Below are 13843 nucleotides of genomic sequence, written 5' to 3' on the forward strand. Positions count from 1 at the left end.
GGTACAATAGTAATCTGGCCGGGTGTAGGACCCGACTGTCAGTCTCTCTGGTCGCCGGCTGCTGGGGCCCGCCGCCTGGTCTGGTACGGAGCCGACAGGCAGCCCCCGCCGCTCACGGGTCTTGCCGGCTGCTGATTACTGTAGCCGTGACGCTATTGACGCTTGCTTGGTCAGGGGAGCGTGGCTACAGTCCCGCCGCCTGGTGGGAGATCACTGTAGCCACTCCGCGTCTTATCTGGTTAATGGCGCATGGGGCCCGAGGAAGGAGTGGGCCGACTGCCGGGAGCCGGCCTCCCTCTGGTCCGAGTGGTAAGGTTTCCGCCGTCTTCTGGGCTCTAGCTGGCCGGTAGGGTCCGCCGTCCTCAGACCGTACCGACAAGCGGTCGTGGGAACAGGGCCTCGCCTGACAGGAGTGATGTCAGGGGCGTAGAGGCAACAGTGCCGCGCCGGGCGGAGATCTCCGCCGGTACGGAGCACTATGGCCACGCCTGGCCCTGGATACGGGGGTGATGGGCTACACTGTGGCCTCACCCTGTCTTGTCTTCTTAATGGGGGCGCAGACTTTGAGGGCGCCATGGGCCGACTGGTAGGAGCTGGCCTCTCTGGAGGCCGCCTGCTAGGAGTCGGCCCGTCTTGGAGCCGCCTTCCTAAGTATGGCCGTCTTCCGGCGGTCGGCCATTCGGCCTGCCGGCCACCAGAAGGCGGCGCTTTATCTTGATGCCTTGAGGGGTGCAGCTGGCCCCGATGTCTTGAAAGGTTCTGGGACTCGGGTTAGGCTACCCGTGGCCCATTACTCCGACAGCGGAAGAAAGCAATAAGGGCAGGCGTAGCCTGTGCCAGCCTTTTGTCAGACAGGAAGTTGCCGAGGCAGTGTGGGGAAACGGAGACGCCCACGTCCAATCAATCGGCACGCGTCGACCAAGGTCGCAGGCTGTTGGGGCCCGCTGCGCTCCGCACTTGCCCTTTGGCTTCGCCCCGAAGCCAAGACCGAGCGCGCCTTGGTCCCGGGGGCTACTGTCGGCATTCTGGGAATGGGGGTCCCCAGACTTGCCTGCCTGCGGCCCACGGCGTGCCTCTCCCACTAGCCCCGTACGGCCCATCTTCACCAACCAACACTCAAGACCCTCGCGAGGGGCCAAGCCTCACGATTCGGACGACACAAGACCTCCTCGGGAGCGGCCTCACCAGGCTGGTTCACGAGGGGCGGAGAGATCAAGGCAAGGGACACCTCGAGAGGTTCAAGTGACGCAAGCCATGAAGACTGGAGCCAGGCGGGCGCAAGCGTGCGCAGTGTCCTCGCTTCCTCTTTGGTGCTAAAGGGGCAAGCGCAGGCGAGGAGTCCCGAGGCATCAGGCAAAGGTTTCCATATCGGTGCAACGAGACCAAGACCAGCAGGACGGTAGGACGGAGGTCACCATGGAGCCCAAGGCGGCGTCACCACCAGAGCCTTTGGCAAGCGAAGACCGCTTTTTTCAGGATAGCTTGTACTAGTTGTCTCCCTTCAAACTGGGCGTTGTGGCATCCCTTCCCGCTCAATATTTGGGAAGAGGACCAAGGCCTCTATAAATAGGACTAGCCACCACAGTAGGAGGCAACTGATTTAGATCATCCTCACCCGCACAAGTTCATTGAGCACAAGAACACCTCTCCTCAGGAGGCTGTTCTTCTCTTATACTGTTCATCATCAGCCCAAGAGGCAATCCACCACCACCACACCGCAGTAGGATATTACACCACATCGGTGGCCCGAACCAATATAAATCTTGTGTCTCTTTTGTTGCGATTTCGTCTAGCTAGCCTTCAAGCTCGTGGTGAGGCTGAGGGCATGATTAGGTAGGGGAAATCCTCGTGCGCACAGCAGTGTTCTAACCTCAAGGGTTTTGCCGGAACCCGAAATCCGACACATTCGATTCAAATCCAACGCTCACTGCTGCTAGAATTGTTTTTTCTGCGTAATAAGGAGGAAATTGATTGAGTGCGGCCAGGCCAGTGGAGGGAGTATGGTGGGCCGGTGAAGCCTGCGCGGCATCACATCGGGCCAAAAGAGGAGGGAGCAGGTAGTCCCGCTGGCGCTGGTTTAGGCGGCTAGAGCAGGAAGATCAGAGATTGAAGAAGCACGTCGGCCCTTGGATGGAGATCCAACAGTCACTGCTACTAGAATCTTGTGTTGACTGACAAAGCCTGGCGTAAACATGCCAGCCTCGAAATCTGTGGCGTGTACATCCCATTTGCTATTATTTTTATAATTTTTACTCATTTTCTAATTCATATGGAATTTATTGTAGCCCATTTTCCTTTTTTAGAATTGCTGCCCATTTTCAGGTCAGTCCCAGGGTTAAAAAATTGAACTAAAAATGCGTGAAATTTTGAGAATTCACAAACTTTTGCTGGGTAACAAACTACTCTTAATCCAAAAATTAGTAGCCATAATAAAACAAATTTAAAAATAAATTTGTACTATGTCATGTTAAAATCCAATGAAATATAAAATATCAATGAAGAACAAAAACAAAAAAGAAACTAATTTCCCATTTGCTATAATTTTTTGGAATTTTCAACCCCTATGATATTACTTTTAACAGATACTGACCATACTCTTTGGCCAGGCCGGAATGCATCCCTCCTCGTCTTGCAAGATTTGGAGCCCAGTAAGTCGGAGAAAACAAATAGGCCTAGCTTGGGTATTCTTCAAAAAGAAATAGTGGGCTACATATTTTCCCAAAGAAAAATCTGCTAGGCTGGTCATGTTGTTAGACGGGCCACAGAGACCGCACAACCTTGTTTATAGCCTGCTCCTCCGAACAAATCCTCAAAAAAAAAGTTGTGCAATTCTATCGTTAATTGACTATATGTTGAAAATGATGTGGGTCTCAGATATCAACAGGGTGGATTAGAGTAAAAAAACGAGGGGTGCATCTGAGTAGTAAAAGAGGCGCTTGCTTGTGTTCGGGAGTGGACCTAGTGGGTCCGTACTGTCATACTCACAACTACAGTCCTCTCCCGATTCACTATGTTGACAGGGCTGAACGGCGGCGCCGCGGCGAGCGCACCAAGGCGGAGGATAAAGTGTTGTCGCCAATGTGCTGGGCTGGGTTGGACATTCTTATTGAAAAATAAAAATGGACCAGAACTATTTACGACGTTGATTACGATTCGCATGGGTCCATTGGTTGTAGGAAGAAAATAGTGGGAGAAAGAGGACCGTTCGCTATCTTTGCCTAAGAATAATATCGACCGAATGTAACGACACTATCATAGGAAATAATATCCTCCTGTTAAATCCTGAATTTAAAGAACTGGTGCATGAGCATTTAGCTTTATTTATTTATGTTTAGGGGACCATGAGAATGTACCTGGGCTGGATTCATGCGAGAGCCTCCCTTCCAGTTAGTTATGGGCTCCTCTATTGGGCCTTCATCAGTGGGCTGCATCTTATCAACAAGTGGAAAATGTGTTCCGTACCAAAAATAGTATGCGCTACGTACGGTACGGGGCACTAAAGGATCGGACCGTGCAACGACTTCCAAAACATTATGTTTGTCGTTCTAACAACACATTTTTTTCAAACAACAGACGAAATATACTACTGATTGTACATTGAAAACAACAACAACAGCAACCAGGGCTGGGGGTGCAACAGAAGCAGTAAGCAGGCTAGAAGAGAAAAGACGCAACTCTCTCTTCCAAACCAAACATCAGCCATCATTACAAAAGGGCTACCAAAAAAGAACAAGTGTATGCATCAAACTAAATAAAGATCCTACTGCACCAAGTGTACGCATCTAGCTAACTGGCTCAGTTAGACGTTACTATTTATTAAGCTATGGAGATTTGCTGACGGCTTGAACCAGATGGGTGCCTGACGGGGGAAACTCCAGCCAGCAGGTCGAAGTCTGATACTTGCGACCCTCTCTCCTACTTTGGGCTGCAGAGCGTGGCGGCACATATCAGGGTATGGTGCATGCAGAGACGCATGGTATGTTTTGTACACACAATTTTGCCTGATGAACGAAACCGCGCTGCCATCATGATCCTTGCCGTCGGTTATCTCCTGGTTAATCGGATATTTCAGTCCGAGAAACAGAGAGCGTGTACAAAGGCTACTTACCAGCCTCCAGTCAAAAATTCTTGAAAGGCCCAAAGAAGCTGGGATCCTGCTCAAAGACCTTGCAGTGACTGTGATTGTATTCTGTGAAACAACACGTCCGGTACGTGCGAACGATTCCGTCTTCTAATCGAGCCAGGAACCACCTGCAACTGCCATGCCGCTTTTCTTTGAAAGGTTCTGGGATTAGGAAGGGTAGGGACACAAGGCGGCCTACAACATCTTATCAAGTTGGAGTCAAATAAAAAAGGGCTCTTAACATAGTCAATCTTAAGAATAGCATGTTATGAGCATGAATACTTTTTCAGTAAATGTTGACAGTAATATAAGCAAGCCATCATGATATCATAGGAAAGTAACATACTGCTGTAACAGCCGTTTGTAGCGATGACTAGAGTAGGCCAGCAATACGTCCAGCCATAGGAGTCGAGAGTGTAAATGAAGCCCTTGTGTTCAATGACATCAGAGAACCATGGAGGATGTATGATCCTGCGATGGACGTGCAGATTTATCCACTTACCGCAGACCTGTCAGATAGGTGAGACCCCGGTTGAAGAACGCAATTAGCCTGAAGTCTTTATAATTAGCAGATCTTGTGGGCACTTGGCAGATTACAACCTTGAGTAAATCAAACTTGGTATCATGTTCGCTACTATAAGATTCCGAGTATTCTCGGCCACGGTACCAAAGCAATGAAGTGTTAATCGAAGGAAGGGGGATCAATTGCCAGGTGTAGACCTCCAAGAGCATCCAGCTACCGCAACCGTCGACGAGCACCATCCAAGACGAGTTCATGCCGACCCAGTACATACCGTTAATGTAGTTGATGGTGACGAGGATCGGATCGCAGTCAAGGGGGTTGATGCTCGCCACAATACGATCGTTATGCTGCGTGACACGCCATTTCTGAAGATTAGACGGCATCAGCAAGCAAGGAGCTGGCTTAAAAAGCTCCGGCCTGAGGGCTTTGAGTAAACGGTACAGCCCCGACGAGCACGCGGCGAGCGACATGGTACTAAGATTGTACACACGCAAAACAATGAGCTTCATTACCTCTGTGGGGAGCAAAGTCCATCCATTCTTTCGGCAGACGCTACTCGGTTCTGCCATTGTTAGTGCTTGGGTTTCGGAAGAGGGGGGAGGCGCCTTCGCGGGGATGGAAGATTGGACGATTATGTGCGGACAAAGATGGAGAAGCGAATATGTGCTGCGGGAAGTGGACAGGTGATGATGACTACAGCACACCGCTTGACTTACGAGACACATACCAGCAGCGTAGGGTCATATCAATGCCAGACAACTTGCTTGAGTGATCACAGTACTGGTACTCCCTACAGTACCTACTACTATGCCCTAACTTGCTTAAGTAGAGTAGTAGTGGAGCAGGACTCTGCTCTACTACTAGCACCGGCGGATTAGTATATTCTAATCTTAAATAGTTACAAACTTCAATGCCCGAGCGTGGAACGACTACGAACCGCCATCGGTGCTAACTCCAATCCCCAGCAAACGTTCGCTGGCAGATATGCCAGTTGCAAACGCCCGCGACGCAGTTACAGTACATGTGTAAGGGTGGCGGTTTTGTCAAATACTATGGCTTAAAAGCAGGCACCGTCGGATGGAAATCTGACGGTTACATGGGATTCGGCAGGATTGAGCTCGTGGTGAACAATCGCCAGATATCATTACTAAAAAAAGGTTAAAACACCCGGGGCTATAACTTGCACCGGCTAAACACTAACAATGATACTAACATAGTTGCAAAATGGTCAAAGACCGTGTCTACGTGGTGTTTGGAATTATATAAAAAAACTAGCAAGATGCCCGTGCGTTGCATGGAACACAAGATGCATTTTTTTACAAAATACCTGTTGTGATTAACCCATGCAGGAGTAATCCCATGTGTAAAAACTAATGATATCTCGGGAATTGTATCGGAAAAATGGTATCTCGACCATTTCATCGAAAAAATGATATCTCGAGAAAGATGAGAGATAAGGTGAGGAGGAGTGGGGCGTGGTGGTGACTGGTGGACGGACTGGACGGAGGCATGGGGGTGGACGGCGCCGGCAGCGGCCACCATGACAGATTGTTCCAGAGACTTCCTTTTTTAATTGCTCAGCAATGAGGTTGTGGGAGATAAGGATGAATGAGGCAAGGCCTTATCTGTAAATGTGGAGAGAGGTGCGGGTATCTTTTGTAAAATTGTCATAGTTTGCTTTCTATCCGTTAGATATGGGTCGAACGGTCTATATTATAAGATGGCAGGCACACCATCATCACCAACTCGGTTTTTTCTCTACTCCTACTCCTATAAAAGACTCAGTTGGTGATGATGGTGTGTCTGCCATCAGCCATTTCTGACCATTAGATCTGCATCTAACGGCTGTGATGTAAGTTATGTCCTTTTGCAACAATTCCCACTTCTCCGCTCCAGTTTACACAAAACCCCTTAGTATCTTGAAAACAACCACATTCCTCCCTACCTCATCAAAACATCCCAAAGAATATATTTGGAGTGAAACATAAGATATTTTTAGTGATATGTATATCAAACTAAACTGTTTTCTTTCAAATTTGTGAATATGTATTATTCTACTTTGGATCCGTTGCAACGTACGGGCTCATTGCTATAAAGGTTTATCTCTTGCATCGCCCGCAATGAACACCTGGTGTACTGGTCCGGGCCGGATGCTTGTAGCACGATGACCTGAGTTCGAATTCTGTTCTAAACTGTAGTGCGACCTCATGGCCAGCGGCGAGAAGCTTGCGGCCATGGTGGGAGAGGCAGCTAGGGCACAGAAACGGAGGGAAAGAGCAAGGGGGAAGGAGCAGGAGCTCACAGGGATGCGGCAGGGCAGGTCAGCGGCCTCGGGGATGCTCTGGACGAGGCGAATCGACGGAGTCGATCTCCGGGCACCGGAGGTGAAGACGACGACGCTCCGGTCGACTGGGGCCTCTTCTGGTCGCGTGCGTCGGGTGTGTTGCTCCACGGGGTCGTGGCGGAGCTCGGGGACACAGAGACGGAGCGAGGGAGTGGCTGCGGCCGTGGTGGAGCTCGTCGGTGGCGGCGAAGCGGTTCGGTGAGGTGTGGAATAGCGAGGGGGAGAACTAGGGGAGGGGAGAGAGAGCAGCGAGTGAGGGAGAGGAGAGAGGAGTCTCAGGGCGTCTCCGTGGCACGTCTGGAGGGGTCGGGGCTGCGCGGCTGAAGCAAGAGGTGGCAAGGCGTCGTCGGCGCGCAAGCCACGCACCTGTCTGTCCTTCTGGCAGGAGGAAGAAGACCACTCAGCCCCTGGTGGGCTGGGCCTCTTCTGCCAGGTAAGGCCCAGGTAGGTTTTCTCTCTTTGTTTTATTCCTGTTCTTTTTCAGGCTCCTTGCGGTGGCTATGAGTTGAAGCTTAAAGCGCTCCTGTTCCAGAGGGTCCTCAGGCATGACGAAATCTTCATTGCCGAGGCTTGTTTCCTCTTCGGAAGGTGGACGGTAACTATCGTCCCCCGAGTCATCTTCTATGGCCTGCTCATTAGGGTTGTCTTGCCTGTCGACATGTTCATCCTGTTCGGATGTTGCACCGACAGGGTCTTCATTGGCGTCGCCCGGAGTGCTATTTTCTCCAGTGCCAGTGTTGTCGTCTTTTGAGCGGCGAGGCTTAGAACGACGTTTGGGGCGCCGGCACTTGGACTGCATCTCAGAAGGTTTATTCTTATCTGGCTCTTCTTTGTCGTCGCCAGATCCCTTGGGTGTATCAACCATGTACACGTCGTACGAAGAGGTGGCCGTCCAACGTCCAGTGAATGGCGGGTCTTGCCCTTGCTCATTGTCGGCATCGTCGTCCATACCAACGATGTCTTCGGAGCCGTAGTCAAGCACGTCGGTTAAGTCATCGACGGTGGCTATGAAGTGGGTGGCGGGTGGGAAGCAAAATTCCTCATCATGCACCTCTAGCTTGAACCGGACATAGTTCGGCTGTGAGTCCTCCACCAAGGATAATTTCTTCAAAGAGTTTAGTACGTCACCCAAAGGTGAATGCTGGAAAACGTCTGCGGCGCTAAATTTGAAAATCGATAACTGATCCAGCTCGGTGTCCGCAGGTGCATCTGGTCCGGAACCTATGGCTGGATACGAGTTCGGAGTCCCATTGGCGCAAGCATTGCAGGGTGTCGAGTCCGTGTGCGGCTCCAACGCCGTAGGCTTCGTGGCTTTGAAGGGCACGATCTGCCTTGGTTCTGAAACCGTTGCAGCAGTAGGATCCGTCTTCTGGACGTAGTCCGATAACAGATTTAAGTCATGTTCCTCGGCGCACGGGGAAGCAACTGTCGTGGTCTCGAATCCATTGAAGATCAAGTCTCCAGGGATATCTGCGACATAGTTCAAGCTTCCAAACCTGACCTGGTGGCTAGGGGCGTGGCTATCGATCTGCTCTAGACGGCCAAGCGAGTTGGCCCGCAGTACGAAGCCGCCGAACACAAAGATTTGTCCGGGGAGAAAGCTTTCTCCCTGGACGGCATCATTACTGACGATCGAAGGGGCCATCGAATCCTTTCGTCGATGACACAGTGGAACCCTCAATGAAAGCACCAATGTCGGTGTCAAAACCGGCGGATCTCGGGTAGGGGGTCCCGAACTGTGCGTCTAGGATCGATGGTAACAGGAGACGGGGGACACGATGTTTTACCCAGGTTCGGGCCCTCTCTATGGAGGTAATACCCTACTTCCTGCTTGATTGATCTTGATGAATATGAGTGTTACAAGAGTTGATCTACCACGAGATCGTAGTGGCTAAACATTAGAAGTCTAGCCTATGAGTATATGGTAATGAATCTGTCCTATCCGGACAATGCTCTCCGGTTTATATAGACACCGGAGAGATCTAGGGTTACACGAGGTCAGTTACATAAGAGGGAATCTTCATAATCAATCGCCTAGCTTGCCTTCCACGCCAAGTAGAGTCCAATCCGGACACGGGTATAGTCTTCGGTCTCCGTGTCTTCATAGCCCATCAGTCCGGCCCAATGAGTAACAGGCCAGACGCCCGAGGGCCCCTTAGTCCAGGACTCCCACAGTCGGTAACATTGCCTTCCATTTTATATCTGCTTTAACAGCATGTTGAAACCAACACATTCAAGCTATCATTTGGAGATGATGTTGTTTACCTTTGCTATATTTGTTTGATGTTAAGATTGTTGTACTTATCATGCCTTTCCACTACTTATGCAGGACAACAACGGGAGTGGCCACCATTTCCCGTCGAGGTTAGCTTCATCCCTCGGCTTGTACTCCCCTCGTTGTTCCATAATGTAGTCCATATAGATCCAGGCCTGGACACTAGTTAGCTTCTAATATTGACTTGTTGCTTGTAGGTACATATGCCCTTGGCAAGGATCCACGCATCGACCCTTTTTGCGTATGGGGCAATGAGATATTGATGAACAAGCATCAAGTGAGGAAACTGATAAGGATTATTAGCAAAAAGATACGAATGGTGGCAAGCAAATTATTTGTTTATGCTCTATCCAACACAACAGTGAGCTGTAGGATGGTAACTACAAACTCTGCAGCCTTCTCTTTTTATTGCCCATAATGAGTTGTTAGACAACAATGTCTGAATCTTTTTCGTTCCCAGTAGTTCCCCAAGCAGTTCACTCAAGATTACCTCGCAAACTACATAATTTGGTGGACACGCAATAAAGGTTAAAGTATTTCATCTAGACTACAATGAGCATCGAGAAGTCCTAATGAAGACAGTGAAGGATGGACGGGCAGCCATCCCAAGGGGTTGGCCTAGAGTCGTGCGCGCCTTACGCATGGAGGAGGGCACAATATGGGCATTCCGCTTCACCTTATCCAGCAACCAGAATGTCTTTCGCCTCTCTCTTTACAGTCTTTAGTACAACTGTGGTTCATCATTCTTTACTTGGTGCTTCTATAGTTCTTCAGTATATGTACCTGTGCATTGAATTATGGATTTGTGGTTGAACCTATATTTGTAATAAACATGGTTGGATATGAAATAAGTGATTGCCTACTTTCAAATTCAAAACATGTGACTTTTAAATTAGGGATTAATTCTGGATTAAATAGGGATTGCACTGCACACGGTTTGCGAAAGCGAAACGCCTGCGATATACGTGGAGATCAGAAACGTTTCTAGGATCCACTATGTGTGCGATCAATCTCCACTGCACACATGACTTTCTCTTGAAAACTGTTTGCGTTAGGCCACCTTGCGCAAATGTTTATCACATAAAAAGTGTGTGTGATGGACAACCTTTGCCACATAGTTTCTTCTATGCACCGTGTGTGATGCATTCAATAACGCAAACGATAAAATTATTAATATCGTGTGCAATGGCAACGCTATCACAAACGATTTAACAGGAAAAATTATGTGTGATGTACTTGTGAATGGAAACGTTTCCCTGGAGCGACTGTGTGGGATGTACATACCAACAGAAACGTTTAGCGGGGACTGACTGTGTGGGATGCACTTGCGACCGGAAACAAGTTCGCCGTATAATTGTATTTTTTAGCTCTACTGTACGTATTTCCGTATTTGAGCGCTCGTGGTCGCACACGACCTCATTTTGCCAAACGTGTGTGCCGGGAGGGCATATCCGCAACGGTTTTTGGGTCGTGTGGGAAGGACCCCCCTATCGCCCACACTCACTTGGCGACGGTTCCAAATGCCGTCGCGGAAAGGGGTTAAAAACCGTTTGTTTAGGACCCACGCGCACCAGTGGATAGCTCATTTCTGAGAACACTTTTTTAAAAGAATTGCTGTATTGCAAGATTATTATTTGTCCTCGTAATTTGGTCACATATAATGACACGATGCGAAGGTTTTTCAATTTTTTAATTTTTTTTAATTTTTCATGCCCATTTCAAAATGCGGTCAAAACGGCGGCATGACCGATCCTTGCTAGTGGTTGAATCTTGGAAAACTTTTGGTGTTTCTCTAATTAAATAGATACTTTTGTACCCAAAAATTATTTTTGGAGGGAACAGTACTACTACTACTTATTAGGAAATTTATGTGGTCCGGTTTTTCGTTATTCGAGGGAACAATACTTCTACTTATTAGGAAACTTAACAAACATTGTCAAAAAAGAGAAGCAAACTTAGCGTCGGGCGTCGTGGTGCTGCGTTGGATCTCCTCGACGCTGCAATGGAGCTTCGCCGAGCGTCGTGCTGCTGCGTTGGAGCTCTTGGCACGCCGTTGAGAGCTGCAATGGAGCTTCGTGGGGATGTCATTGGTGCTGCATTGAAGCTTTTTCACGCTCGGTGCTGTCGTGACATATTTATGTGATCGAATGACCGCCAATGCGCAGATCGGGCGGCTAGCTAGGCGGATGTTTTCTAGACAAAATCATCTGGCTGACTGGTAGTGGTTTCTTATTGTTAATCGATTACGACCAATTTAGATGGTCATAACATCATTAAAGCATGTACTTCGTTCTGATTGGTCTATGGGCATGTCATGCGGATCAAGCATCAGAGACCGTCGGATACTCCCAGATCCAATGGCCCACACGCACTCACTCTCTCACCCCTCGTCCCACCCGCAGCCCAACCACCCAAACCCTAACTCAGATCCCCTCCCACTCCAGCCGCCGCTGCCCCCTTCTCCCCAGATCTAATCCAAGTCCCCCTCGTCCATCGTCCCCTTCCTCCGGTCACCATACCAACCTCGCCACCGGCCTCACTCTCCCCTCTCTCTTCTCCGCCCACCCCTGGTCCTCCCGCCACCTGAGCGTGCCACCCACAGCATCCACAGAGCCAGAACCCCTCGCCCTCCCGCCCCCGGCCTCCATCTCCATTCCTACGCGCGTCGGCCACCTCCCTCCGGTGGAGCTCGCCGCCGTCCATGGACTTCCCTCGCCATGCCTTCCTCCTCTCGCCCCTCCCCTTTGCTCTCCATCGACCACACTAAAGGCGCTGCGACACACACTAGATCTCAGTTCGTCCGTTCGAGCTTAGAGAGGAGAAGATGAGGATGTCGCTGCTGAGATCTGCATCCCAACACCTACGCCGCCGCCGCGACTACTCCTCCGCCGCCTTGCCAGAGTGGAAGGTGGCCACCCACTCGTCTTCTCCCTCTCCCTCTACGACATCACCGCCACGCCCGGCGTCGCCGCCGACGTCTCCCACATCAACACCCGTGCGCTGGTATGTCCGTACCCGGTCTCCCTCCTTCCCGTTCGGCTACCTATGCTCGCTTCGCTAGACCTGTGTGTGAATGTACTATTTGTCTGATGGTGGTGCTACAGGTGAAGGGCTTCGTCGGGGACGACCAACACGGGGAGGCGCTGGAGGGCGACGACCTCGTCATCATCCTCGCCGGGGTGTCCCGCAAGCCCGGCATGACCAGGGATGACCTCTTTAAGATGAACACCGGGATCGTCAAGGGCCTCTGCACCGCCATCGCCAGACACTGCCCCAACGTAAGCTCTTATTACCCACTCTGCCGCCATGCCACTTTAGATCTGTAGTTCAGCGGAGGCGACATAGCTAGATTTTGTTGCTAAATGCGGTAATCCTACGTTTTGCTGCTTGGGATGGCTTGTACTACTTGCCAACAAATGCAGTATGTTTTGCGTTCATTTCTGATCTAGGGCATAGGGACAGAGCAGACAGATTGTTGCATAGGATTACTCTATACTAGTAGTCTACAACAGTTGTTTGCCTAAAATGAACCCAACTGCCACAGCCAAGTCAGGTGTTACTTTCCTGCCCGAAATTTGTAGCCTGCTTCTAGTAGGAGGCACACTTGGTTCAACCCTTGTTCTACAGTTTGAGCTTGACACTCTTCATTTATGTTCTCGGGCAGTGAAGTCACATTGTTTCATATGATTGTTGTAGGTTGTAATAAAAGTTTAAAACAATGGGTTGCTCCAAATGAATCAAATTGGCACTGCCGGTCGGGTGTATGCTTTGCATTCGGCGATGATCTGTTGGCTAAAGAAATAAGCTATGTACCACACACACACACACACAGAGAGAGAGAAAGAGAGAGAGAGAGAGATAGGCAATCTTCTTCCGTTTCCATTTTCAATCTGTTATTTACATAATTTCTTCATTGTGGATTGCTTCTCCTTACTGCCTCCTAGTCCCCATTTTCTTTGTGTTGTCACTTTTGCTTGTCGTAGCCATTACGTAGCTCGATCTTGTCTGTCTACTAATTATCAGTTAATAGTATTTGGCTTCTATGTGATGACATGTGTTGATAGATAGGTACTAGCTATATGTTTTCCAGGTTACACGCTAATTGTTCTCCTTCAATTTACTCTTTTAAACATGACTTGGTTATCTAAACCCCGCTCTGCCCGTGTATATGCCAAGTGTAGCTTCCCCTAAGATATTCACTTTGCAACTCCATCTATTGATGCTTTGACACTAAATGCAATTTGTAGGGAGCTCGATAAAGCTTGGACGTTGGTCATGGCTCCGACAGTGCTGATGCTATTGGGCTGGTTGTGGCCTCATGCATGGTAGTAGGCTTGGCTGGCCCCTAACTATAGAGTGTTATATTGTTGAGCGTTTTTATCTGTAGAGTGCTATACTGTTGAGCATTTTATCTGTAGAGTGCTATATTGTGATTGGTGGAATAATGTATGGTTATATTGTGATTGTGTGGAATGTTGTAATAAACTGAGTTTGGTTGTTATTTGAATATATTTTAAATGTGTTCTCTGATTGGTATATATATGAGTTACGAGCTGTGAAAAATTAAAACCTAATGAC

This window comes from Aegilops tauschii, chromosome 2 (genome assembly GCF_002575655.3).
Source record: "Aegilops tauschii subsp. strangulata cultivar AL8/78 chromosome 2, Aet v6.0, whole genome shotgun sequence".
NCBI lineage: Eukaryota > Viridiplantae > Streptophyta > Magnoliopsida > Poales > Poaceae > Aegilops > Aegilops tauschii.